The following is a 19,906-nucleotide window of genomic DNA, read 5'->3' as shown; positions in this document are numbered from 1 at the left end:
ATTGAAATAAAACCTGTAAAATGTCAACCTGTAATGTCTAATGTTGATCCAAGACATGGAAAACATAGCCGACACACTACTGAAGTGTCGAATTTTCCATCTTCATGTCTATATTGCCAGAGAAATCATTCAAATGCTGAGAAATATTTGCTTCTCTTGGAATCCCTTGTTTAGAATGTGTTCAAATGACAAGGTTGGTTCAAGTCATAGATAAGTCTCTATTGAAAAGTGGTTTATAATGTGTGTCATCATGTGCATAGGCTAAACTAGGGTTTCAGGTGAGTTCTCCTTTAAACATGGTGGATTCCCTGACCGGGAATTGAACCCGGACCGTGGCGGTGAGAGCGCCAAATCCTAGCCATTAGACCATCAGGGAAATGCCTGCATGAAGCAAACAACATTTTTAACAGACTACAAGAATTAGCATACGTTGCAAAAGACTGCAATTTTGATGTGGCCTTGTTGTAGATATTTCTGATTTTTGGAACAGTGCCCATTTATTTTTACTGTAGCAAATTTCTTCAGTTTATTGTGTTGTTCATCTTGCTGCCATTGGGATGTTTGTCTTCTTGACTGCAACATGTGTCTACTTTAAAAAGTCAAACAGATGTCCAGATGGATCAGGTAACTCTGCCCCACACATGCTGCTAGTACTCCTGGGCTGATAGTTCAAATGCACATTAATTACTGCATAAACATATACATGGGCAAGTAAATGGCTTGTGCCACTGTGCAACATTGATGGGCTCTTGGACTAGAGGCGGGAACTCTTCCCTGCAGAAATTTGCACAGGCTGGGAGATTCTACCTTTAATGTGGGGGTAGCATCACTTGTGTGGGCATTGGTGGTATAGTGGTAGCATAGCTGCTTGCCATGCAGTTGACCTGGGTTCAATTCCCAGCCAATGCATTGATTGCTGTTTTTGTTATGTTCAGTAACCTTCTTGTGTCAAAGTATTTCATTAAAACATGTAGAGTGTCAACGTAAAAAGCCCAATGTCGATCTATGACAAGGAAAGCTTAGCTCACACTACAGAAATGCTGGCGTTTTCGTCTTGTGAGAGAAATCAGTCAATGCTGAGAGATGCTTTCATTCATTGGGTTATCTTCTTTAGGATGTGGTCAACACGCAAGGTTGGTCTCTCTTTGAAAAATGGTTCAGGATGTGTGTCATTGTAGGTTAAACTAGTGTTTCTGGCCAGTTTCCTTTTGAACATAGAGGATTCCCTGACCGGGAATTGAACCCAGACCGTGGCGGTGAAAGCGCCAAATCCTAGCCATTAGACCATCAGGGAAATTCTCCTGTGGAAATGCTTCAAGAGAGTTGGCATTGGTAGCATAGGGGATGTCATAGCTGGGCTGGTGAATGGCTTGGGCTACTGTGCAACAATGATGGGTTCTTGGACTGGATGTGGGGACTCTTCCTTGCACAACTTTGCACAGTCTTAGACATTCTAGTTTTAATGCGGTGTCCTTTTGACACAGTGGGGATTGGTGGTATAGTGGTAGCATAGCTGCCTTCCAAGCAGTTGACCTGGGTTCAATTCCCAGCCAATGCATTGATTAGTGTTTTTGAGAATTAAACTTCATGCTAAATATTATTCAAATAAAACCTGTAAAATGTCAACCTCTATTGTCTAATGTTGATCCAAGACATGGAAAACATAGCCCACACACTACTGAAGTGTTGAATTTTCCATCTTCATGTCTATATTGCCAGAGAAATCATTCAATGCTGAGAAATGTTTGCTTCTCTTGGAATCCCTTGTTTAGAATGTGTTCAAATGACAAGGTTGGTTCAAGTCTTAGATAAGTCTCTATTGAAAAGTGGTTTATAATGTGTGTCATTATGTGCATAGGCTAAACTAAGGTTTCAGGTGAGTTCTCCTTCAAACATGGTGGATTCCCTGACCGGGAATTGAACCCAGACCGTGGCGGTGAGAGCGCCAAATCCTAGCCATTAGAGCATGAGGGAAATGCCTGCATGAAGCAAACAACATTTTTAACAGACTACAAGAATTAGCATACGTTGCAAAAGACTGCAATTTTGATGTGGCCTTGTTGTAGATATTTCTGATTTTTGGAACAGTGCCCATTTATTTTTACTGTAGCAAATTTCTTCAGTTTGTTGTGTTGTTCATCTTGCTGCCATTGGGATGTTTGTCTTCTTGACTGCAACATGTCTCTACTTTAAAAAGTCAAACAGATGTCCAGATGGATCAGGTAACTCTGCCCCACACATGCTGCTAGTACTCTTGGGCTGATAGTTCAAATGCACATTAATTACTGCATAAACATATACATGGGCAAGTAAATGGCTTGTGCCACTGTGCAACAATGATGGGCTCTTGGACTAGAGGCGGGAACTCTTCCCTGCAGAAATTTGCACAGGCTGGGAGATTCTACCTTTAATGTGGGGGTAGCATCACTTGTGTGGGCATTGGTGGTATAGTGGTAGCATAGCTGCTTGCCATGCAGTTGACCTGGGTTCAATTCCCAGCCAATGCATTGATTGCTGTTTTTGTTATGTTCAGTAACCTTCTTGTGTCAAAGTATTTCATTAAAACATGTAGAGTGTCAACGTAAAAAGCCCAATGTCGATCTATGACAAGGAAAGCTTAGCTCACACTACAGAAATGCTGGCGTTTTCATCTTGTAAGAGAAATCATTCAATGCTGAGAGATGCTTTCATTCATTGGGTTATCTTCTTTAGGATGTGGTCAACACGCAAGGTTGGTCTCTCTTTGAAAAATGGTTCAGGATGTGTGTCATTGTAGGTTAAACTAGTGTTTCTGGCCAGTTTCCTTTTGAACATAGAGGATTCGCTGACCGGGAATTGAACCCGGACCGTGGCGGTGAAAGCACCAAATCCTAGCCATTAGACCATCAGGGAAATTCTCCTGTGGAAATGCTTCAAGAGAGTTGGCATTGGTAGCATAGGGGATGTCAAAGCTGGGCGGGTGAATGGCTTGGGCTACTGTGCAACAATGATGGGTTCTTGGACTGGATGTGGGGACTCTTCCTTGCACAACTTTGCACAGTCTTAGACATTCTAGTTTTAATGCGGTGTCCTTTTGACACAGTGGGCATTGGTGGTATAGTGGTAGCATAGCTGCCTTCCAAGCAGTTGACCTGGGTTCAATTCCCAGCCAATGCATTGATTAGAGTTTTTGAGAATTAAACTTCATGCTAAATATTATTGAAATAAAAACTGTAAAATGTCAACCTGTAATGTCTAATGTTGATCCAAGACATGGAAAACATAGCCCACACACTACTGAAGTGTCGAATTTTCCATCTTCATGTCTATATTGCCAGAGAAATCATTCAAATGCTGAGAAATATTTGCTTCTCTTGGAATCCCTTGTTTAGAATGTGTTCAAATGACAAGGTTGGTTCAAGTCTTAGATAAGTCTCTATTGAAAAGTGGTTTATAATGTGTGTCATTATGTGCATAGGCTAAACTAGGGTGGATTCCCTGACCGGGAATTGAACCCGGACTGTGGCGGTGAGAGCGCCAAATCCTAGCCATTAGACCATGAGGGAAATTCCTGCATGAAGCAAACAACATTTTTAACAGACTACAAGAATTAGCATACGTTGCAAAAGACTGCAATTTTGATGTGGCCTTGTTGTAGATATTTCTGATTTTTGGAACAGTGCCCATTTATTTTTACTGTAGCAAATTTCTTCAGTTTGTTGTGTTGTTCATCTTGCTGCCATTGGGATGTTTGTCTTCTTGACTGCAACATGTGTCTACTTTAAAAAGTCAAACAGATGTCCAGATGGATCAGGTAACTCTGCCCCACACATGCTGCTAGTACTCCTGGGCTGATAGTTCAAATGCACATTAATTACTGCATAAACATATACATGGGCAAGTAAATGGCTTGTGCCACTGTGCTACAATGATGGGCTCTTGGACTAGAGGCGGGAACTCTTCCCTGCAGAAATTTGCACAGGCTGGGAGATTGTACCTTTAATGTGGGGGTAGCATCACTTGTGTGGGCATTGGTGGTATAGTGGTAGCATAGCTGCTTGCCATGCAGTTGACCTGGGTTCAATTCCCAGCCAATGCATTGATTGCTGTTTTTGTTATGTTCAGTAACCTTCTTGTGTCAAAGTATTTCATTAAAACATGTAGAGTGTCAACGTAAAAAGCCCAATGTCGATCTATGACAAGGAAAGCTTAGCTCACACTACAGAAATGCTGGCGTTTTCGTCTTGTAAGAGAAATCATTCAATGCTGAGAGATGCTTTCATTCATTGGGTTATCTTCTTTAGGATGTGGTCAACACGCAAGGTTGGTCTCTCTTTGAAAAATGGTTCAGGATGTGTGTCATTGTAGGTTAAACTAGTGTTTCATGCCAGTTTCCTTTTGAACATAGAGGATTCCCTGACCGGGAATTGAACCCGGACCGTGGCGGTGAAAGCGCCAAATCCTAGCCATTAGACCATCAGGGAAATTCTCCTGTGGAAATGCTTCAAGAGAGTTGGCATTGGTAGCATAGGGGATGTCATAGCTGGGCGGGTGAATGGCTTGGGCTACTGTGCAACAATGATGGGTTCTTGGACTGGATGTGGGGACTCTTCCTTGCACAACTTTGCACAGTCTTAGACATTCTAGTTTTAATGCGGTGTCCTTTTGACACAGTGGGCATTGGTGGTATAGTGGTAGCATAGCTGCCTTCCAAGCAGTTGACCTGGGTTCAATTCCCAGCCAATGCATTGATTAGTGTTTTTGAGAATTAAACTTCATGCTAAATATTATTCAAATAAAACCTGTTAAATGTCAACCTGTAATGTCTAATGTTGATCCAACACATGGAAAACATAGCCCACACACTACTGAAGTGTCGAATTTTCCATCTTCATGTCTATATTGCCAGAGAAATCATTCAATGCTGAGAAATGTTTGCTTCTCTTGGAATCCCTTGTTTAGAATGTGTTCAAATGACAAGGTTGGTTCAAGTCATAGATAAGTGTCTATTGAAAAGTGGTTTATAATGTGTGTCATTATGTGCATAGGCTAAACTAGGGTTTCAGGTGAGTTCTCCTTTAAACATGGTGGATTCCCTGACCGGGAATTGAACCCAGACCGTGGCGGTGAGAGCGCCAAATCCTAGCCATTAGACCATGAGGGAAATTCCTGCATGAAGCAAACAACATTTTTAACAGACTACAAGAATTAGCATACGTTGCAAAAGACTGCAATTTTGATGTGGCCTTGTTGTAGATATTTCTGATTTTTGGAACAGTGCCCATTTATTTTTACTGTAGCAAATTTCTTCAGTTTGTTGTGTTGTTCATCTTGCTGCCATTGGGATGTTTGTCTTCTTGACTGCAACATGTGTCTACTTTAAAAAGTCAAACAGATGTCCAGATGGATCAGGTAACTCTGCCCCACACATGCTGCTAGTACTCCTGGGCTGATAGTTAAAATGCACATTAATTACTGCATAAACATATACATGGGCAAGTAAATGGCTTGTGCCACTGTGCAACAATGATGGGCTCTTGGACTAGAGGCGGGAACTCTTCCCTGCAGAAATTTGCACAGGCTGGGAGATTGTACCTTTAATGTGGGGGTAGCATCACTTGTGTGGGCATTGGTGGTATAGTGGTAGCATAGCTGCTTGCCATGCAGTTGACCTGGGTTCAATTCCCAGCCAATGCATTGATTGCTGTTTTTCTTATGTTCATTAACCTTCTTGTGTCAAAGTATTTCATTAAAACATGTAGAGTGTCAACGTAAAAAGCCCAATGTCGATCTATGACAAGGAAAGCTTAGCTCACACTACAGAAATGCTGGCGTTTTCGTCTTGTAAGAGAAATCATTCAATGCTGAGAGATGCTTTCATTCATTGGGTTATCTTCTTTAGGATGTGGTCAACACGCAAGGTTGGTCTCTCTTTGAAAAATGGTTCAGGATGTGTGTCATTGTAGGTTAAACTAGTGTTTCATGCCAGTTTCCTTTTGAACATAGAGGATTCCCTGACCGGGAATTGAACCCGGACCGTGGCGGTGAAAGCGCCAAATCCTAGCCATTAGACCATCAGGGAAATTCTCCTGTGGAAATGCTTCAAGAGAGTTGGCATTGGTAGCATAGGGGATGTCATAGCTGGGCGGGTGAATGGCTTGGGCTACTGTGCAACAATGATGGGTTCTTGGACTGGATGTGGGGACTCTTCCTTGCACAACTTTGCACAGTCTTAGACATTCTAGTTTTAATGCGGTGTCCTTTTGACACAGTGGGCATTGGTGGTATAGTGGTAGCATAGCTGCCTTCCAAGCAGTTGACCTGGGTTCAATTCCCAGCCAATGCATTGATTAGTGTTTTTGAGAATTAAACTTCATGCTAAATATTATTCAAATAAAACCTGTTAAATGTCAACCTGTAATGTCTAATGTTGATCCAACACATGGAAAACATAGCCCACACACTACTGAAGTGTCGAATTTTCCATCTTCATGTCTATATTGCCAGAGAAATCATTCAATGCTGAGAAATGTTTGCTTCTCTTGGAATCCCTTGTTTAGAATGTGTTCAAATGACAAGGTTGGTTCAAGTCATAGATAAGTGTCTATTGAAAAGTGGTTTATAATGTGTGTCATTATGTGCATAGGCTAAACTAGGGTTTCAGGTGAGTTCTCCTTTAAACATGGTGGATTCCCTGACCGGGAATTGAACCCAGACCGTGGCGGTGAGAGCGCCAAATCCTAGCCATTAGACCATGAGGGAAATTCCTGCATGAAGCAAACAACATTTTTAACAGACTACAAGAATTAGCATACGTTGCAAAAGACTGCAATTTTGATGTGGCCTTGTTGTAGATATTTCTGATTTTTGGAACAGTGCCCATTTATTTTTACTGTAGCAAATTTCTTCAGTTTGTTGTGTTGTTCATCTTGCTGCCATTGGGATGTTTGTCTTCTTGACTGCAACATGTGTCTACTTTAAAAAGTCAAACAGATGTCCAGATGGATCAGGTAACTCTGCCCCACACATGCTGCTAGTACTCCTGGGCTGATAGTTAAAATGCACATTAATTACTGCATAAACATATACATGGGCAAGTAAATGGCTTGTGCCACTGTGCAACAATGATGGGCTCTTGGACTAGAGGCGGGAACTCTTCCCTGCAGAAATTTGCACAGGCTGGGAGATTGTACCTTTAATGTGGGGGTAGCATCACTTGTGTGGGCATTGGTGGTATAGTGGTAGCATAGCTGCTTGCCATGCAGTTGACCTGGGTTCAATTCCCAGCCAATGCATTGATTGCTGTTTTTCTTATGTTCATTAACCTTCTTGTGTCAAAGTATTTCATTAAAACATGTAGAGTGTCAACGTAAAAAGCCCAATGTCGATCTATGACAAGGAAAGCTTAGCTCACACTACAGAAATGCTGGCGTTTTCGTCTTGTAAGAGAAATCATTCAATGCTGAGAGATGCTTTCATTCATTGGGTTATCTTCTTTAGGATGTGGTCAACACGCAAGGTTGGTCTCTCTTTGAAAAATGGTTTAGGATGTGTGTCATTGTAGGTTAAACTAGTGTTTCATGCCAGTTTCCTTTTGAACATAGAGGATTCCCTGACCGGGAATTGAACCCGGACCGTGGCGGTGAAAGCGCCAAATCCTAGCCATTAGACCATCAGGGAAATTCTCCTGTGGAAATGCTTCAAGAGAGTTGGCATTGGTAGCATAGGGGATGTCATAGCTGGGCGGGTGAATGGCTTGGGCTACTGTGCAACAATGATGGGTTCTTGGACTGGATGTGGGGACTCTTCTTTGCACAACTTTGCACAGTCTTAGACATTCTAGTTTTAATGCGGTGTCCTTTTGACACAGTGGGCATTGGTGGTATAGTGGTAGCATAGCTGCCTTCCAAGCAGTTGACCTGGGTTCAATTCCCAGCCAATGCATTGATTAGTGTTTTTGAGAATTAAACTTCATGCTAAATATTATTCAAATAAAACCTGTAAAATGTCAACCTGTAATGTCTAATGTTGATCCAAGACATGGAAAACATAGCCCACACACTACTGAAGTGTCGAATTTTCCATCTTCATGTCTATATTGCCAGAGAAATCATTCAATGCTGAGAAATGTTTGCTTCTCTTGGAATCCCTTGTTTAGAATGTGTTCAAATGACAAGGTTGGTTCAAGTCATAGATAAGTCTCTATTGAAAAGTGGTTTATAATGTGTGTCATTATGTGCATAGGCTAAACTAGGGTTTCAGGTGAGTTCTCCTTTAAACATGGTGGATTCCCTGACCGGGAATTGAACCCAGACCGTGGCGGTGAGAGCGCCAAATCCTAGCCATTAGACCATGAGGGAAATTCCTGCATGTAGCAAACAACATTTTTAACAGACTACAAGAATTAGCATACGTTGCAAAAGACTGCAATTTTGATGTGGCCTTGTTGTAGATATTTCTGATTTTTGGAACAGTGCCCATTTATTTTTACTGTAGCAAATTTCTTCAGTTTGTTGTGTTGTTCATCTTGCTGCCATTGGGATGTTTGTCTTCTTGACTGCAACATGTGTCTACTTTAAAAAGTCAAACAGATGTCCAGATGGATCAGGTAACTCTGCCCCACACATGCTGCTAGTACTCCTGGGCTGATAGTTCAAATGCACATTAATTACTGCATAAACATATACATGGGCAAGTAAATGGCTTGTGCCACTGTGCAACAATGATGGGCTCTTGGACTGGATGTGGGGACTCTTCCTTGCACAACTTTGCACAGTCTTAGACATTCTAGTTTTAATGCGGTGTCCTTTTGACATAGTGGGCATTGGTGATATAGTGGTAGCATAGCTGCCTTCCAAGCAGTTGACCTGGGTTCAATTTCCAGCCAATGCATTGATTAGTGTTTTTGAGAATTAAACTTCATGCTAAATATTATTCAAATAAAACCTGTAAAATGTCAACCTGTAATGTCTAATGTTGATCCAAGACATGGAAAACATAGCCCACACACTACTGAAGTGTCGAATTTTCCATCTTCATGTCTATATTGCCAGAGAAATCATTCAATGCTGAGAAATGTTTGCTTCTCTTGGAATCCCTTGTTTAGAATGTGTTCAAATGACAAGGTTGGTTCAAGTCTTAGATAAGTCTCTATTGAAAAGTGGTTTATAATGTGTGTCATTATGTGCATAGGCTAAACTAAGGTTTCAGGTGAGTTCTCCTTTAAACATGGTGGATTCGCTGACCGGGAATTGAACCCGGACCGTGGCGGTGAGAGCACCAAATCCTAGCCATTAGACCATCAGGGAAATTCCTGCATGAAGCAAACAACATTTTTAACAGACTACAAGAATTAGCATACGTTGCAAAAGACTGCAATTTTGATGTGGCCTTGTTGTAGATATTTCTGATTTTTGGAACAGTGCCCATTTATTTTTACTGTAGCAAATTTCTTCAGTTTGTTGTGTTGTTCATCTTGCTGCCATTGGGATGTTTGTCTTCTTGACTGCAACATGTGTCTACTTTAAAAAGTCAAACAGATGTCCAGATGGATCAGGTAACTCTGCCCCACACATGCTGCTAGTACTCCTGGGCTGATAGTTCAAATGCACATTAATTACTGCATAAACATATACATGGGCAAGTAAATGGCTTGTGCCACTGTGCAACAATGATGGGCTCTTGGACTAGAGGCGGGAACTCTTCCCTGCAGAAATTTGCACAGGCTGGGAGATTCTACCTTTAATGTGGGGGTAGCATCACTTGTGTGGGCATTGGTGGTATAGTGGTAGCATAGCTGCTTGCCATGCAGTTGACCTGGGTTCAATTCCCAGCCAATGCATTGATTGCTGTTTTTGTTATGTTCAGTAACCTTCTTGTGTCAAAGTATTTCATTAAAACATGTAGAGTGTCAACGTAAAAAGCCCAATGTCGATCTATGACAAGGAAAGCTTAGCTCACACTACAGAAATGCTGGCGTTTTCATCTTGTAAGAGAAATCATTCAATGCTGAGAGATGCTTTCATTCATTGGGTTATCTTCTTTAGGATGTGGTCAACACGCAAGGTTGGTCTTTCTTTGAAAAATGGTTCAGGATGTGTGTCATTGTAGGTTAAACTAGTGTTTCTGGCCAGTTTCCTTTTGAACATAGAGGATTCGCTGACCGGGAATTGAACCCGGACCGTGGCGGTGAAAGCACCAAATCCTAGCCATTAGACCATCAGGGAAATTCTCCTGTGGAAATGCTTCAAGAGAGTTGGCATTGGTAGCATAGGGGATGTCATAGCTGGGCGGGTGAATGACTTGGGCTACTGTGCAACAATGATGGGTTCTTGGACTGGATGTGGGGACTCTTCCTTGCACAACTTTGCACAGTCTTAGACATTCTAGTTTTAATGCGGTGTCCTTTTGACACAGTGGGCATTGGTGGTATAGTGGTAGCATAGCTGCCTTCCAAGCAGTTGACCTGGGTTCAATTCCCAGCCAATGCATTGATTAGTGTTTTTGAGAATTAAACTTCATGCTAAATATTATTCAAATAAAACCTGTAAAATGTCAACCTGTAATGTCTAATGTTGATCCAAGAGATGGAAAACATAGCCCACACACTACTGAAGTGTCGAATTTTCCATCTTCATGTCTATATTGCCAGAGAAATCATTCAATGCTGAGAAATGTTTGCTTCTCTTGGAATCCCTTGTTTAGAATGTGTTCAAATGACAAGGTTGGTTCAAGTCTTAGATAAGTCTCTATTGAAAAGTGGTTTATAATGTGTGTCATTATGTGCATAGGCTAAACTAAGGTTTCAGGTGAGTTCTCCTTTAAACATGGTGGATTCCCTGACCGGGAATTGAACCCGGACCGTGGCGGCGAGAGCACCAAATCCTAGCCATTAGACCATCAGGGAAATTCCTGCATGAAGCAAACAACATTTTTAACAGACTACAAGAATTAGCATACGTTGCAAAAGACTGCAATTTTGATGTGGCCTTGTTGTAGATATTTCTGATTTTTGGAACAGTGCCCATTTATTTTTACTGTAGCAAATTTCTTCAGTTTGTTGTGTTGTTCATCTTGCTGCCATTGGGATGTTTGTCTTCTTGACTGCAACATGTGTCTACTTTAAAAAGTCAAACAGATGTCCAGATGGATCAGGTAACTCTGCCCCACACATGCTGCTAGTACTCCTGGGCTGATAGTTCAAATGCACATTAATTACTGCATAAACATATACATGGGCAAGTAAATGGCTTGTGCCACTGTGCAACAATGATGGGCTCTTGGACTAGAGGCGGGAACTCTTCCCTGCAGAAATTTGCACAGGCTGGGAGATTCTACCTTTAATGTGGGGGTAGCATCACTTGTGTGGGCATTGGTGGTATAGTGGTAGCATAGCTGCTTGCCATGCAGTTGACCTGGGTTCAATTCCCAGCCAATGCATTGATTGCTGTTTTTGTTATGTTCAGTAACCTTCTTGTGTCAAAGTATTTCATTAAAACATGTAGAGTGTCAACGTAAAAAGCCCAATGTCGATCTATGACAAGGAAAGCTTAGCTCACACTACAGAAATGCTGGCGTTTTCATCTTGTAAGAGAAATCATTCAATGCTGAGAGATGCTTTCATTCATTGGGTTATCTTCTTTAGGATGTGGTCAACACGCAAGGTTGGTCTCTCTTTGAAAAATGGTTCAGGATGTGTGTCATTGTAGGTTAAACTAGTGTTTCTGGCCAGTTTCCTTTTGAACATAGAGGATTCGCTGACCGGGAATTGAACCCGGACCGTGGCGGTGAAAGCACCAAATCCTAGCCATTAGACCATCAGGGAAATTCTCCTGTGGAAATGCTTCAAGAGAGTTGGCATTGGTAGCATAGGGGATGTCATAGCTGGGCGGGTGAATGGCTTGGGCTACTGTGCAACAATGATGGGTTCTTGGACTGGATGTGGGGACTCTTCCTTGCACAACTTTGCACAGTCTTAGACATTCTAGTTTTAATGCGGTGTCCTTTTGACACAGTGGGCATTGGTGGTATAGTGGTAGCATAGCTGCCTTCCAAGCAGTTGACCTGGGTTCAATTCCCAGCCAATGCATTGATTAGAGTTTTTGAGAATTAAACTTCATGCTAAATATTATTGAAATAAAACCTGTAAAATGTCAACCTGTAATGTCTAATGTTGATCCAAGACATGGAAAACATAGCCCACACACTACTGAAGTGTCGAATTTTCCATCTTCATGTCTATATTGCCAGAGAAATCATTCAAATGCTGAGAAATATTTGCTTCTCTTGGAATCCCTTGTTTAGAATGTGTTCAAATGACAAGGTTGGTTCAAGTCTTAGATAAGTCTCTATTGAAAAGTGGTTTATAATGTGTGTCATTATGTGCATAGGTTAAACTAGGGTTTCAGGTGAGTTCTCCTTTAAACATGGTGGATTCCCTGACCGGGAATTGAACCCGGACCGTGGCGGTGAGAGCGCCAAATCCTAGCCATTAGACCATCAGGGAAATGCCTGCATGAAGCAAACAACATTTTTAACAGACTACAAGAATTAGCATACGTTGCAAAAGACTGCAATTTTGATGTGGCCTTGTTGTAGATATTTCTGATTTTTGGAACAGTGCCCATTTATTTTTACTGTAGCAAATTTCTTCAGTTTGTTGTGTTGTTCATCTTGCTGCCATTGGGATGTTTGTCTTCTTGACTGCAACATGTGTCTACTTTAAAAAGTCAAACAGATGTCCAGATGGATCAGGTAACTCTGCCCCACACATGCTGCTAGTACTCCTGGGCTGATAGTTCAAATGCACATTAATTACTGCATAAACATATACATGGGCAAGTAAATGGCTTGTGCCACTGTGCAACAATGATGGGCTCTTGGACTAGAGGCGGGAACTCTTCCCTGCAGAAATTTGCACAGGCTGGGAGATTGTACCTTTAATGTGGGGGTAGCATCACTTGTGTGGGCATTGGTGGTATAGTGGTAGCATAGCTGCTTGCCATGCAGTTGACCTGGGTTCAATTCCCAGCCAATGCATTGATTGCTGTTTTTGTTATGTTCAGTAACCTTCTTGTGTCAAAGTATTTCATTAAAACATGTAGAGTGTCAACGTAAAAAGCCCAATGTCGATCTATGACAAGGAAAGCTTAGCTCACACTACAGAAATGCTGGCGTTTTCGTCTTGTAAGAGAAATCATTCAATGCTGAGAGATGCTTTCATTCATTGGGTTATCTTCTTTAGGATGTGGTCAACACGCAAGGTTGGTCTCTCTTTGAAAAATGGTTCAGGATGTGTGTCATTGTAGGTTAAACTAGTGTTTCATGCCAGTTTCCTTTTGAACATAGAGGATTCCCTGACCGGGAATTGAACCCGGACCGTGGCGGTGAAAGCGCCAAATCCTAGCCATTAGACCATCAGGGAAATTCTCCTGTGGAAATGCTTCAAGAGAGTTGGCATTGGTAGCATAGGGGATGTCATAGCTGGGCGGGTGAATGGCTTGGGCTACTGTGCAACAATGATGGGTTCTTGGACTGGATGTGGGGACTCTTCCTTGCACAACTTTGCACAGTCTTAGACATTCTAGTTTTAATGCGGTGTCCTTTTGACACAGTGGGCATTGGTGGTATAGTGGTAGCATAGCTGCCTTCCAAGCAGTTGACCTGGGTTCAATTCCCAGCCAATGCATTGATTAGTTTTTTTGAGAATTAAACTTCATGCTAAATATTATTCAAATAAAACCTGTTAAATGTCAACCTGTAATGTCTAATGTTGATCCAACACATGGAAAACATAGCCCACACACTACTGAAGTGTCGAATTTTCCATCTTCATGTCTATATTGCCAGAGAAATCATTCAATGCTGAGAAATGTTTGCTTCTCTTGGAATCCCTTGTTTAGAATGTGTTCAAATGACAAGGTTGGTTCAAGTCATAGATAAGTGTCTATTGAAAAGTGGTTTATAATGTGTGTCATTATGTGCATAGGCTAAACTAGGGTTTCAGGTGAGTTCTCCTTTAAACATGGTGGATTCCCTGACCGGGAATTGAACCCAGACCGTGGCGGTGAGAGCGCCAAATCCTAGCCATTAGACCATGAGGGAAATTCCTGCATGAAGCAAACAACATTTTTAACAGACTACAAGAATTAGCATACGTTGCAAAAGACTGCAATTTTGATGTGGCCTTGTTGTAGATATTTCTGATTTTTGGAACAGTGCCCATTTATTTTTACTGTAGCAAATTTCTTCAGTTTGTTGTGTTGTTCATCTTGCTGCCATTGGGATGTTTGTCTTCTTGACTGCAACATGTGTCTACTTTAAAAAGTCAAACAGATGTCCAGATGGATCAGGTAACTCTGCCCCACACATGCTGCTAGTACTCCTGGGCTGATAGTTCAAATGCACATTAATTACTGCATAAACATATACATGGGCAAGTAAATGGCTTGTGCCACTGTGCAACAATGATGGGCTCTTGGACTAGAGGCGGGAACTCTTCCCTGCAGAAATTTGCACAGGCTGGGAGATTCTACCTTTAATGTGGGGGTAGCATCACTTGTGTGGGCATTGGTGGTATAGTGGTAGCATAGCTGCTTGCCATGCAGTTGACCTGGGTTCAATTCCCAGCCAATGCATTGATTGCTGTTTTTCTTATGTTCATTAACCTTCTTGTGTCAAAGTATTTCATTAAAACATGTAGAGTGTCAACGTAAAAAGCCCAATGTCGATCTATGACAAGGAAAGCTTAGCTCACACTACAGAAATGCTGGCGTTTTCGTCTTGTAAGAGAAATCATTCAATGCTGAGAGATGCTTTCATTCATTGGGTTATCTTCTTTAGGATGTGGTCAACACGCAAGGTTGGTCTCTCTTTGAAAAATGGTTTAGGATGTGTGTCATTGTAGGTTAAACTAGTGTTTCATGCCAGTTTCCTTTTGAACATAGAGGATTCCCTGACCGGGAATTGAACCCGGACCGTGGCGGTGAAAGCGCCAAATCCTAGCCATTAGACCATCAGGGAAATTCTCCTGTGGAAATGCTTCAAGAGAGTTGGCATTGGTAGCATAGGGGATGTCATAGCTGGGCGGGTGAATGGCTTGGGCTACTGTGCAACAATGATGGGTTCTTGGACTGGATGTGGGGACTCTTCTTTGCACAACTTTGCACAGTCTTAGACATTCTAGTTTTAATGCGGTGTCCTTTTGACACAGTGGGCATTGGTGGTATAGTGGTAGCATAGCTGCCTTCCAAGCAGTTGACCTGGGTTCAATTCCCAGCCAATGCATTGATTAGTGTTTTTGAGAATTAAACTTCATGCTAAATATTATTCAAATAAAACCTGTAAAATGTCAACCTGTAATGTCTAATGTTGATCCAAGACATGGAAAACATAGCCCACACACTACTGAAGTGTCGAATTTTCCATCTTCATGTCTATATTGCCAGAGAAATCATTCAATGCTGAGAAATGTTTGCTTCTCTTGGAATCCCTTGTTTAGAATGTGTTCAAATGACAAGGTTGGTTCAAGTCATAGATAAGTCTCTATTGAAAAGTGGTTTATAATGTGTGTCATTATGTGCATAGGCTAAACTAGGGTTTCAGGTGAGTTCTCCTTTAAACATGGTGGATTCCCTGACCGGGAATTGAACCCAGACCGTGGCGGTGAGAGCGCCAAATCCTAGCCATTAGACCATGAGGGAAATTCCTGCATGTAGCAAACAACATTTTTAACAGACTACAAGAATTAGCATACGTTGCAAAAGACTGCAATTTTGATGTGGCCTTGTTGTAGATATTTCTGATTTTTGGAACAGTGCCCATTTATTTTTACTGTAGCAAATTTCTTCAGTTTGTTGTGTTGTTCATCTTGCTGCCATTGGGATGTTTGTCTTCTTGACTGCAACATGTGTCTACTTTAAAAAGTCAAACAGATGTCCAGATGGATCAGGTAACTCTGCCCCACACATGCTGCTAGTACTCCTGGGCTGATAGTTCAAATGCACATTAATTACTGCATAAACATATACATGGGCAAGTAAATGGCTTGTGCCACTGTGCAACAATGATGGGCTCTTGGACTGGATGTGGGGACTCTTCCTTGCACAACTTTGCACAGTCTTAGACATTCTAGTTTTAATGCGGTGTCCTTTTGACATAGTGGGCATTGGTGATATAGTGGTAGCATAGCTGCCTTCCAAGCAGTTGACCTGGGTTCAATTTCCAGCCAATGCATTGATTAGTGTTTTTGAGAATTAAACTTCATGCTAAATATTATTCAAATAAAACCTGTAAAATGTCAACCTGTAATGTCTAATGTTGATCCAAGACATGGAAAACATAGCCCACACACTACTGAAGTGTCGAATTTTCCATCTTCATGTCTATATTGCCAGAGAAATCATTCAATGCTGAGAAATGTTTGCTTCTCTTGGAATCCCTTGTTTAGAATGTGTTCAAATGACAAGGTTGGTTCAAGTCTTAGATAAGTCTCTATTGAAAAGTGGTTTATAATGTGTGTCATTATGTGCATAGGCTAAACTAAGGTTTCAGGTGAGTTCTCCTTTAAACATGGTGGATTCGCTGACCGGGAATTGAACCCGGACCGTGGCGGTGAGAGCACCAAATCCTAGCCATTAGACCATCAGGGAAATTCCTGCATGAAGCAAACAACATTTTTAACAGACTACAAGAATTAGCATACGTTGCAAAAGACTGCAATTTTGATGTGGCCTTGTTGTAGATATTTCTGATTTTTGGAACAGTGCCCATTTATTTTTACTGTAGCAAATTTCTTCAGTTTGTTGTGTTGTTCATCTTGCTGCCATTGGGATGTTTGTCTTCTTGACTGCAACATGTGTCTACTTTAAAAAGTCAAACAGATGTCCAGATGGATCAGGTAACTCTGCCCCACACATGCTGCTAGTACTCCTGGGCTGATAGTTCAAATGCACATTAATTACTGCATAAACATATACATGGGCAAGTAAATGGCTTGTGCCACTGTGCAACAATGATGGGCTCTTGGACTAGAGGCGGGAACTCTTCCCTGCAGAAATTTGCACAGGCTGGGAGATTCTACCTTTAATGTGGGGGTAGCATCACTTGTGTGGGCATTGGTGGTATAGTGGTAGCATAGCTGCTTGCCATGCAGTTGACCTGGGTTCAATTCCCAGCCAATGCATTGATTGCTGTTTTTGTTATGTTCAGTAACCTTCTTGTGTCAAAGTATTTCATTAAAACATGTAGAGTGTCAACGTAAAAAGCCCAATGTCGATCTATGACAAGGAAAGCTTAGCTCACACTACAGAAATGCTGGCGTTTTCATCTTGTAAGAGAAATCATTCAATGCTGAGAGATGCTTTCATTCATTGGGTTATCTTCTTTAGGATGTGGTCAACACGCAAGGTTGGTCTTTCTTTGAAAAATGGTTCAGGATGTGTGTCATTGTAGGTTAAACTAGTGTTTCTGGCCAGTTTCCTTTTGAACATAGAGGATTCGCTGACCGGGAATTGAACCCGGACCGTGGCGGTGAAAGCACCAAATCCTAGCCATTAGACCATCAGGGAAATTCTCCTGTGGAAATGCTTCAAGAGAGTTGGCATTGGTAGCATAGGGGATGTCATAGCTGGGCGGGTGAATGACTTGGGCTACTGTGCAACAATGATGGGTTCTTGGACTGGATGTGGGGACTCTTCCTTGCACAACTTTGCACAGTCTTAGACATTCTAGTTTTAATGCGGTGTCCTTTTGACACAGTGGGCATTGGTGGTATAGTGGTAGCATAGCTGCCTTCCAAGCAGTTGACCTGGGTTCAATTCCCAGCCAATGCATTGATTAGTGTTTTTGAGAATTAAACTTCATGCTAAATATTATTCAAATAAAACCTGTAAAATGTCAACCTGTAATGTCTAATGTTGATCCAAGAGATGGAAAACATAGCCCACACACTACTGAAGTGTCGAATTTTCCATCTTCATGTCTATATTGCCAGAGAAATCATTCAATGCTGAGAAATGTTTGCTTCTCTTGGAATCCCTTGTTTAGAATGTGTTCAAATGACAAGGTTGGTTCAAGTCTTAGATAAGTCTCTATTGAAAAGTGGTTTATAATGTGTGTCATTATGTGCATAGGCTAAACTAAGGTTTCAGGTGAGTTCTCCTTTAAACATGGTGGATTCCCTGACCGGGAATTGAACCCGGACCGTGGCGGCGAGAGCACCAAATCCTAGCCATTAGACCATCAGGGAAATTCCTGCATGAAGCAAACAACATTTTTAACAGACTACAAGAATTAGCATACGTTGCAAAAGACTGCAATTTTGATGTGGCCTTGTTGTAGATATTTCTGATTTTTGGAACAGTGCCCATTTATTTTTACTGTAGCAAATTTCTTCAGTTTGTTGTGTTGTTCATCTTGCTGCCATTGGGATGTTTGTCTTCTTGACTGCAACATGTGTCTACTTTAAAAAGTCAAACAGATGTCCAGATGGATCAGGTAACTCTGCCCCACACATGCTGCTAGTACTCCTGGGCTGATAGTTCAAATGCACATTAATTACTGCATAAACATATACATGGGCAAGTAAATGGCTTGTGCCACTGTGCAACAATGATGGGCTCTTGGACTAGAGGCGGGAACTCTTCCCTGCAGAAATTTGCACAGGCTGGGAGATTCTACCTTTAATGTGGGGGTAGCATCACTTGTGTGGGCATTGGTGGTATAGTGGTAGCATAGCTGCTTGCCATGCAGTTGACCTGGGTTCAATTCCCAGCCAATGCATTGATTGCTGTTTTTGTTATGTTCAGTAACCTTCTTGTGTCAAAGTATTTCATTAAAACATGTAGAGTGTCAACGTAAAAAGCCCAATGTCGATCTATGACAAGGAAAGCTTAGCTCACACTACAGAAATGCTGGCGTTTTCATCTTGTAAGAGAAATCATTCAATGCTGAGAGATGCTTTCATTCATTGGGTTATCTTCTTTAGGATGTGGTCAACACGCAAGGTTGGTCTCTCTTTGAAAAATGGTTCAGGATGTGTGTCATTGTAGGTTAAACTAGTGTTTCTGGCCAGTTTCCTTTTGAACATAGAGGATTCGCTGACCGGGAATTGAACCCGGACCGTGGCGGTGAAAGCACCAAATCCTAGCCATTAGACCATCAGGGAAATTCTCCTGTGGAAATGCTTCAAGAGAGTTGGCATTGGTAGCATAGGGGATGTCATAGCTGGGCGGGTGAATGGCTTGGGCTACTGTGCAACAATGATGGGTTCTTGGACTGGATGTGGGGACTCTTCCTTGCACAACTTTGCACAGTCTTAGACATTCTAGTTTTAATGCGGTGTCCTTTTGACACAGTGGGCATTGGTGGTATAGTGGTAGCATAGCTGCCTTCCAAGCAGTTGACCTGGGTTCAATTCCCAGCCAATGCATTGATTAGAGTTTTTGAGAATTAAACTTCATGCTAAATATTATTGAAATAAAACCTGTAAAATGTCAACCTGTAATGTCTAATGTTGATCCAAGACATGGAAAACATAGCCCACACACTACTGAAGTGTCGAATTTTCCATCTTCATGTCTATATTGCCAGAGAAATCATTCAATGCTGAGAAATGTTTGCTTCTCTTGGAATCCCTTGTTTAGAATGTGTTCAAATGACAAGGTTGGTTCAAGTCTTAGATAACTCTCTATTGAAAAGTGGTTTATAATGTGTGTCATTATGTGCATAGGCTTAACTAGGGTTTCAGGTGAGTTCTCCTATAAACATGGTGGATTCCCTGACCGGGAATTGAACCCGGACCGTGGCGGTGAGAGCGCCAAATCCTAGCCATTAGACCATCAGGGAAATGCCTGCATGAAGCAAACAACATTTTTAACAGACTACAAGAATTAGCATACGTTGCAAAAGACTGCAATTTTGATGTGGC

At 41.7% G+C, this 19,906-nt stretch overlaps 40 non-coding genes across 40 annotated transcripts; 22 read left to right on the top strand and 18 right to left on the bottom strand.

Annotated features, from left to right (window-relative positions):
- Positions 1–304: 304 nt before the first annotated feature.
- trnae-cuc (transfer RNA glutamic acid (anticodon CUC)) lies at positions 305–376 on the bottom strand. Its single transcript has one exon. It is a non-coding gene; the product is annotated as a tRNA-Glu (tRNA).
- A 462-nt stretch (positions 377–838) lies between these two features.
- On the top strand, positions 839–909 carry trnag-gcc (transfer RNA glycine (anticodon GCC)). Its single transcript has one exon. It is a non-coding gene; the product is annotated as a tRNA-Gly (tRNA).
- Positions 910–1,222: 313 nt separating this feature from the next.
- On the bottom strand, positions 1,223–1,294 carry trnae-uuc (transfer RNA glutamic acid (anticodon UUC)). Its single transcript has one exon. It is a non-coding gene; the product is annotated as a tRNA-Glu (tRNA).
- A 193-nt stretch (positions 1,295–1,487) lies between these two features.
- Positions 1,488–1,558, top strand: trnag-ucc (transfer RNA glycine (anticodon UCC)). The gene has a single exon. It is a non-coding gene; the product is annotated as a tRNA-Gly (tRNA).
- Positions 1,559–2,436: 878 nt separating this feature from the next.
- On the top strand, positions 2,437–2,507 carry trnag-gcc (transfer RNA glycine (anticodon GCC)). Its single transcript has one exon. It is a non-coding gene; the product is annotated as a tRNA-Gly (tRNA).
- A 313-nt stretch (positions 2,508–2,820) lies between these two features.
- trnae-uuc (transfer RNA glutamic acid (anticodon UUC)) lies at positions 2,821–2,892 on the bottom strand. The gene has a single exon. It is a non-coding gene; the product is annotated as a tRNA-Glu (tRNA).
- A 193-nt stretch (positions 2,893–3,085) lies between these two features.
- On the top strand, positions 3,086–3,156 carry trnag-ucc (transfer RNA glycine (anticodon UCC)). Its single transcript has one exon. It is a non-coding gene; the product is annotated as a tRNA-Gly (tRNA).
- Positions 3,157–4,007: 851 nt separating this feature from the next.
- On the top strand, positions 4,008–4,078 carry trnag-gcc (transfer RNA glycine (anticodon GCC)). The gene has a single exon. It is a non-coding gene; the product is annotated as a tRNA-Gly (tRNA).
- Positions 4,079–4,391: 313 nt separating this feature from the next.
- On the bottom strand, positions 4,392–4,463 carry trnae-uuc (transfer RNA glutamic acid (anticodon UUC)). The gene has a single exon. It is a non-coding gene; the product is annotated as a tRNA-Glu (tRNA).
- A 193-nt stretch (positions 4,464–4,656) lies between these two features.
- Positions 4,657–4,727, top strand: trnag-ucc (transfer RNA glycine (anticodon UCC)). The gene has a single exon. It is a non-coding gene; the product is annotated as a tRNA-Gly (tRNA).
- An 878-nt stretch (positions 4,728–5,605) lies between these two features.
- On the top strand, positions 5,606–5,676 carry trnag-gcc (transfer RNA glycine (anticodon GCC)). Its single transcript has one exon. It is a non-coding gene; the product is annotated as a tRNA-Gly (tRNA).
- A 313-nt stretch (positions 5,677–5,989) lies between these two features.
- trnae-uuc (transfer RNA glutamic acid (anticodon UUC)) lies at positions 5,990–6,061 on the bottom strand. The gene has a single exon. It is a non-coding gene; the product is annotated as a tRNA-Glu (tRNA).
- Positions 6,062–6,254: 193 nt separating this feature from the next.
- Positions 6,255–6,325, top strand: trnag-ucc (transfer RNA glycine (anticodon UCC)). Its single transcript has one exon. It is a non-coding gene; the product is annotated as a tRNA-Gly (tRNA).
- An 878-nt stretch (positions 6,326–7,203) lies between these two features.
- trnag-gcc (transfer RNA glycine (anticodon GCC)) lies at positions 7,204–7,274 on the top strand. The gene has a single exon. It is a non-coding gene; the product is annotated as a tRNA-Gly (tRNA).
- A 313-nt stretch (positions 7,275–7,587) lies between these two features.
- On the bottom strand, positions 7,588–7,659 carry trnae-uuc (transfer RNA glutamic acid (anticodon UUC)). Its single transcript has one exon. It is a non-coding gene; the product is annotated as a tRNA-Glu (tRNA).
- A 193-nt stretch (positions 7,660–7,852) lies between these two features.
- Positions 7,853–7,923, top strand: trnag-ucc (transfer RNA glycine (anticodon UCC)). The gene has a single exon. It is a non-coding gene; the product is annotated as a tRNA-Gly (tRNA).
- A 1,292-nt stretch (positions 7,924–9,215) lies between these two features.
- trnae-cuc (transfer RNA glutamic acid (anticodon CUC)) lies at positions 9,216–9,287 on the bottom strand. Its single transcript has one exon. It is a non-coding gene; the product is annotated as a tRNA-Glu (tRNA).
- Positions 9,288–9,749: 462 nt separating this feature from the next.
- On the top strand, positions 9,750–9,820 carry trnag-gcc (transfer RNA glycine (anticodon GCC)). The gene has a single exon. It is a non-coding gene; the product is annotated as a tRNA-Gly (tRNA).
- A 313-nt stretch (positions 9,821–10,133) lies between these two features.
- Positions 10,134–10,205, bottom strand: trnae-uuc (transfer RNA glutamic acid (anticodon UUC)). Its single transcript has one exon. It is a non-coding gene; the product is annotated as a tRNA-Glu (tRNA).
- A 193-nt stretch (positions 10,206–10,398) lies between these two features.
- On the top strand, positions 10,399–10,469 carry trnag-ucc (transfer RNA glycine (anticodon UCC)). Its single transcript has one exon. It is a non-coding gene; the product is annotated as a tRNA-Gly (tRNA).
- A 344-nt stretch (positions 10,470–10,813) lies between these two features.
- On the bottom strand, positions 10,814–10,885 carry trnae-cuc (transfer RNA glutamic acid (anticodon CUC)). The gene has a single exon. It is a non-coding gene; the product is annotated as a tRNA-Glu (tRNA).
- Positions 10,886–11,347: 462 nt separating this feature from the next.
- On the top strand, positions 11,348–11,418 carry trnag-gcc (transfer RNA glycine (anticodon GCC)). The gene has a single exon. It is a non-coding gene; the product is annotated as a tRNA-Gly (tRNA).
- Positions 11,419–11,731: 313 nt separating this feature from the next.
- Positions 11,732–11,803, bottom strand: trnae-uuc (transfer RNA glutamic acid (anticodon UUC)). The gene has a single exon. It is a non-coding gene; the product is annotated as a tRNA-Glu (tRNA).
- A 193-nt stretch (positions 11,804–11,996) lies between these two features.
- trnag-ucc (transfer RNA glycine (anticodon UCC)) lies at positions 11,997–12,067 on the top strand. Its single transcript has one exon. It is a non-coding gene; the product is annotated as a tRNA-Gly (tRNA).
- Positions 12,068–12,412: 345 nt separating this feature from the next.
- On the bottom strand, positions 12,413–12,484 carry trnae-cuc (transfer RNA glutamic acid (anticodon CUC)). Its single transcript has one exon. It is a non-coding gene; the product is annotated as a tRNA-Glu (tRNA).
- A 462-nt stretch (positions 12,485–12,946) lies between these two features.
- trnag-gcc (transfer RNA glycine (anticodon GCC)) lies at positions 12,947–13,017 on the top strand. The gene has a single exon. It is a non-coding gene; the product is annotated as a tRNA-Gly (tRNA).
- A 313-nt stretch (positions 13,018–13,330) lies between these two features.
- On the bottom strand, positions 13,331–13,402 carry trnae-uuc (transfer RNA glutamic acid (anticodon UUC)). The gene has a single exon. It is a non-coding gene; the product is annotated as a tRNA-Glu (tRNA).
- Positions 13,403–13,595: 193 nt separating this feature from the next.
- On the top strand, positions 13,596–13,666 carry trnag-ucc (transfer RNA glycine (anticodon UCC)). Its single transcript has one exon. It is a non-coding gene; the product is annotated as a tRNA-Gly (tRNA).
- Positions 13,667–14,544: 878 nt separating this feature from the next.
- On the top strand, positions 14,545–14,615 carry trnag-gcc (transfer RNA glycine (anticodon GCC)). Its single transcript has one exon. It is a non-coding gene; the product is annotated as a tRNA-Gly (tRNA).
- A 313-nt stretch (positions 14,616–14,928) lies between these two features.
- Positions 14,929–15,000, bottom strand: trnae-uuc (transfer RNA glutamic acid (anticodon UUC)). Its single transcript has one exon. It is a non-coding gene; the product is annotated as a tRNA-Glu (tRNA).
- Positions 15,001–15,193: 193 nt separating this feature from the next.
- Positions 15,194–15,264, top strand: trnag-ucc (transfer RNA glycine (anticodon UCC)). The gene has a single exon. It is a non-coding gene; the product is annotated as a tRNA-Gly (tRNA).
- Positions 15,265–16,556: 1,292 nt separating this feature from the next.
- trnae-cuc (transfer RNA glutamic acid (anticodon CUC)) lies at positions 16,557–16,628 on the bottom strand. Its single transcript has one exon. It is a non-coding gene; the product is annotated as a tRNA-Glu (tRNA).
- A 462-nt stretch (positions 16,629–17,090) lies between these two features.
- trnag-gcc (transfer RNA glycine (anticodon GCC)) lies at positions 17,091–17,161 on the top strand. Its single transcript has one exon. It is a non-coding gene; the product is annotated as a tRNA-Gly (tRNA).
- A 313-nt stretch (positions 17,162–17,474) lies between these two features.
- On the bottom strand, positions 17,475–17,546 carry trnae-uuc (transfer RNA glutamic acid (anticodon UUC)). Its single transcript has one exon. It is a non-coding gene; the product is annotated as a tRNA-Glu (tRNA).
- Positions 17,547–17,739: 193 nt separating this feature from the next.
- Positions 17,740–17,810, top strand: trnag-ucc (transfer RNA glycine (anticodon UCC)). The gene has a single exon. It is a non-coding gene; the product is annotated as a tRNA-Gly (tRNA).
- A 344-nt stretch (positions 17,811–18,154) lies between these two features.
- On the bottom strand, positions 18,155–18,226 carry trnae-cuc (transfer RNA glutamic acid (anticodon CUC)). The gene has a single exon. It is a non-coding gene; the product is annotated as a tRNA-Glu (tRNA).
- Positions 18,227–18,688: 462 nt separating this feature from the next.
- trnag-gcc (transfer RNA glycine (anticodon GCC)) lies at positions 18,689–18,759 on the top strand. The gene has a single exon. It is a non-coding gene; the product is annotated as a tRNA-Gly (tRNA).
- Positions 18,760–19,072: 313 nt separating this feature from the next.
- Positions 19,073–19,144, bottom strand: trnae-uuc (transfer RNA glutamic acid (anticodon UUC)). Its single transcript has one exon. It is a non-coding gene; the product is annotated as a tRNA-Glu (tRNA).
- Positions 19,145–19,337: 193 nt separating this feature from the next.
- trnag-ucc (transfer RNA glycine (anticodon UCC)) lies at positions 19,338–19,408 on the top strand. Its single transcript has one exon. It is a non-coding gene; the product is annotated as a tRNA-Gly (tRNA).
- Positions 19,409–19,752: 344 nt separating this feature from the next.
- Positions 19,753–19,824, bottom strand: trnae-cuc (transfer RNA glutamic acid (anticodon CUC)). The gene has a single exon. It is a non-coding gene; the product is annotated as a tRNA-Glu (tRNA).
- Between the last annotated feature and the right edge of the window lie 82 nt (positions 19,825–19,906).

This window comes from Oryzias latipes, chromosome 1 (assembly GCF_053564925.1).
Source record: "Oryzias latipes strain Hd-rR chromosome 1, Olatipes_Hd-rR_3.1".
NCBI classification, from domain to species: Eukaryota; Metazoa; Chordata; class Actinopteri; order Beloniformes; family Adrianichthyidae; genus Oryzias; species Oryzias latipes.
This window is presented reverse-complemented; position numbering and strand designations above follow the sequence as displayed.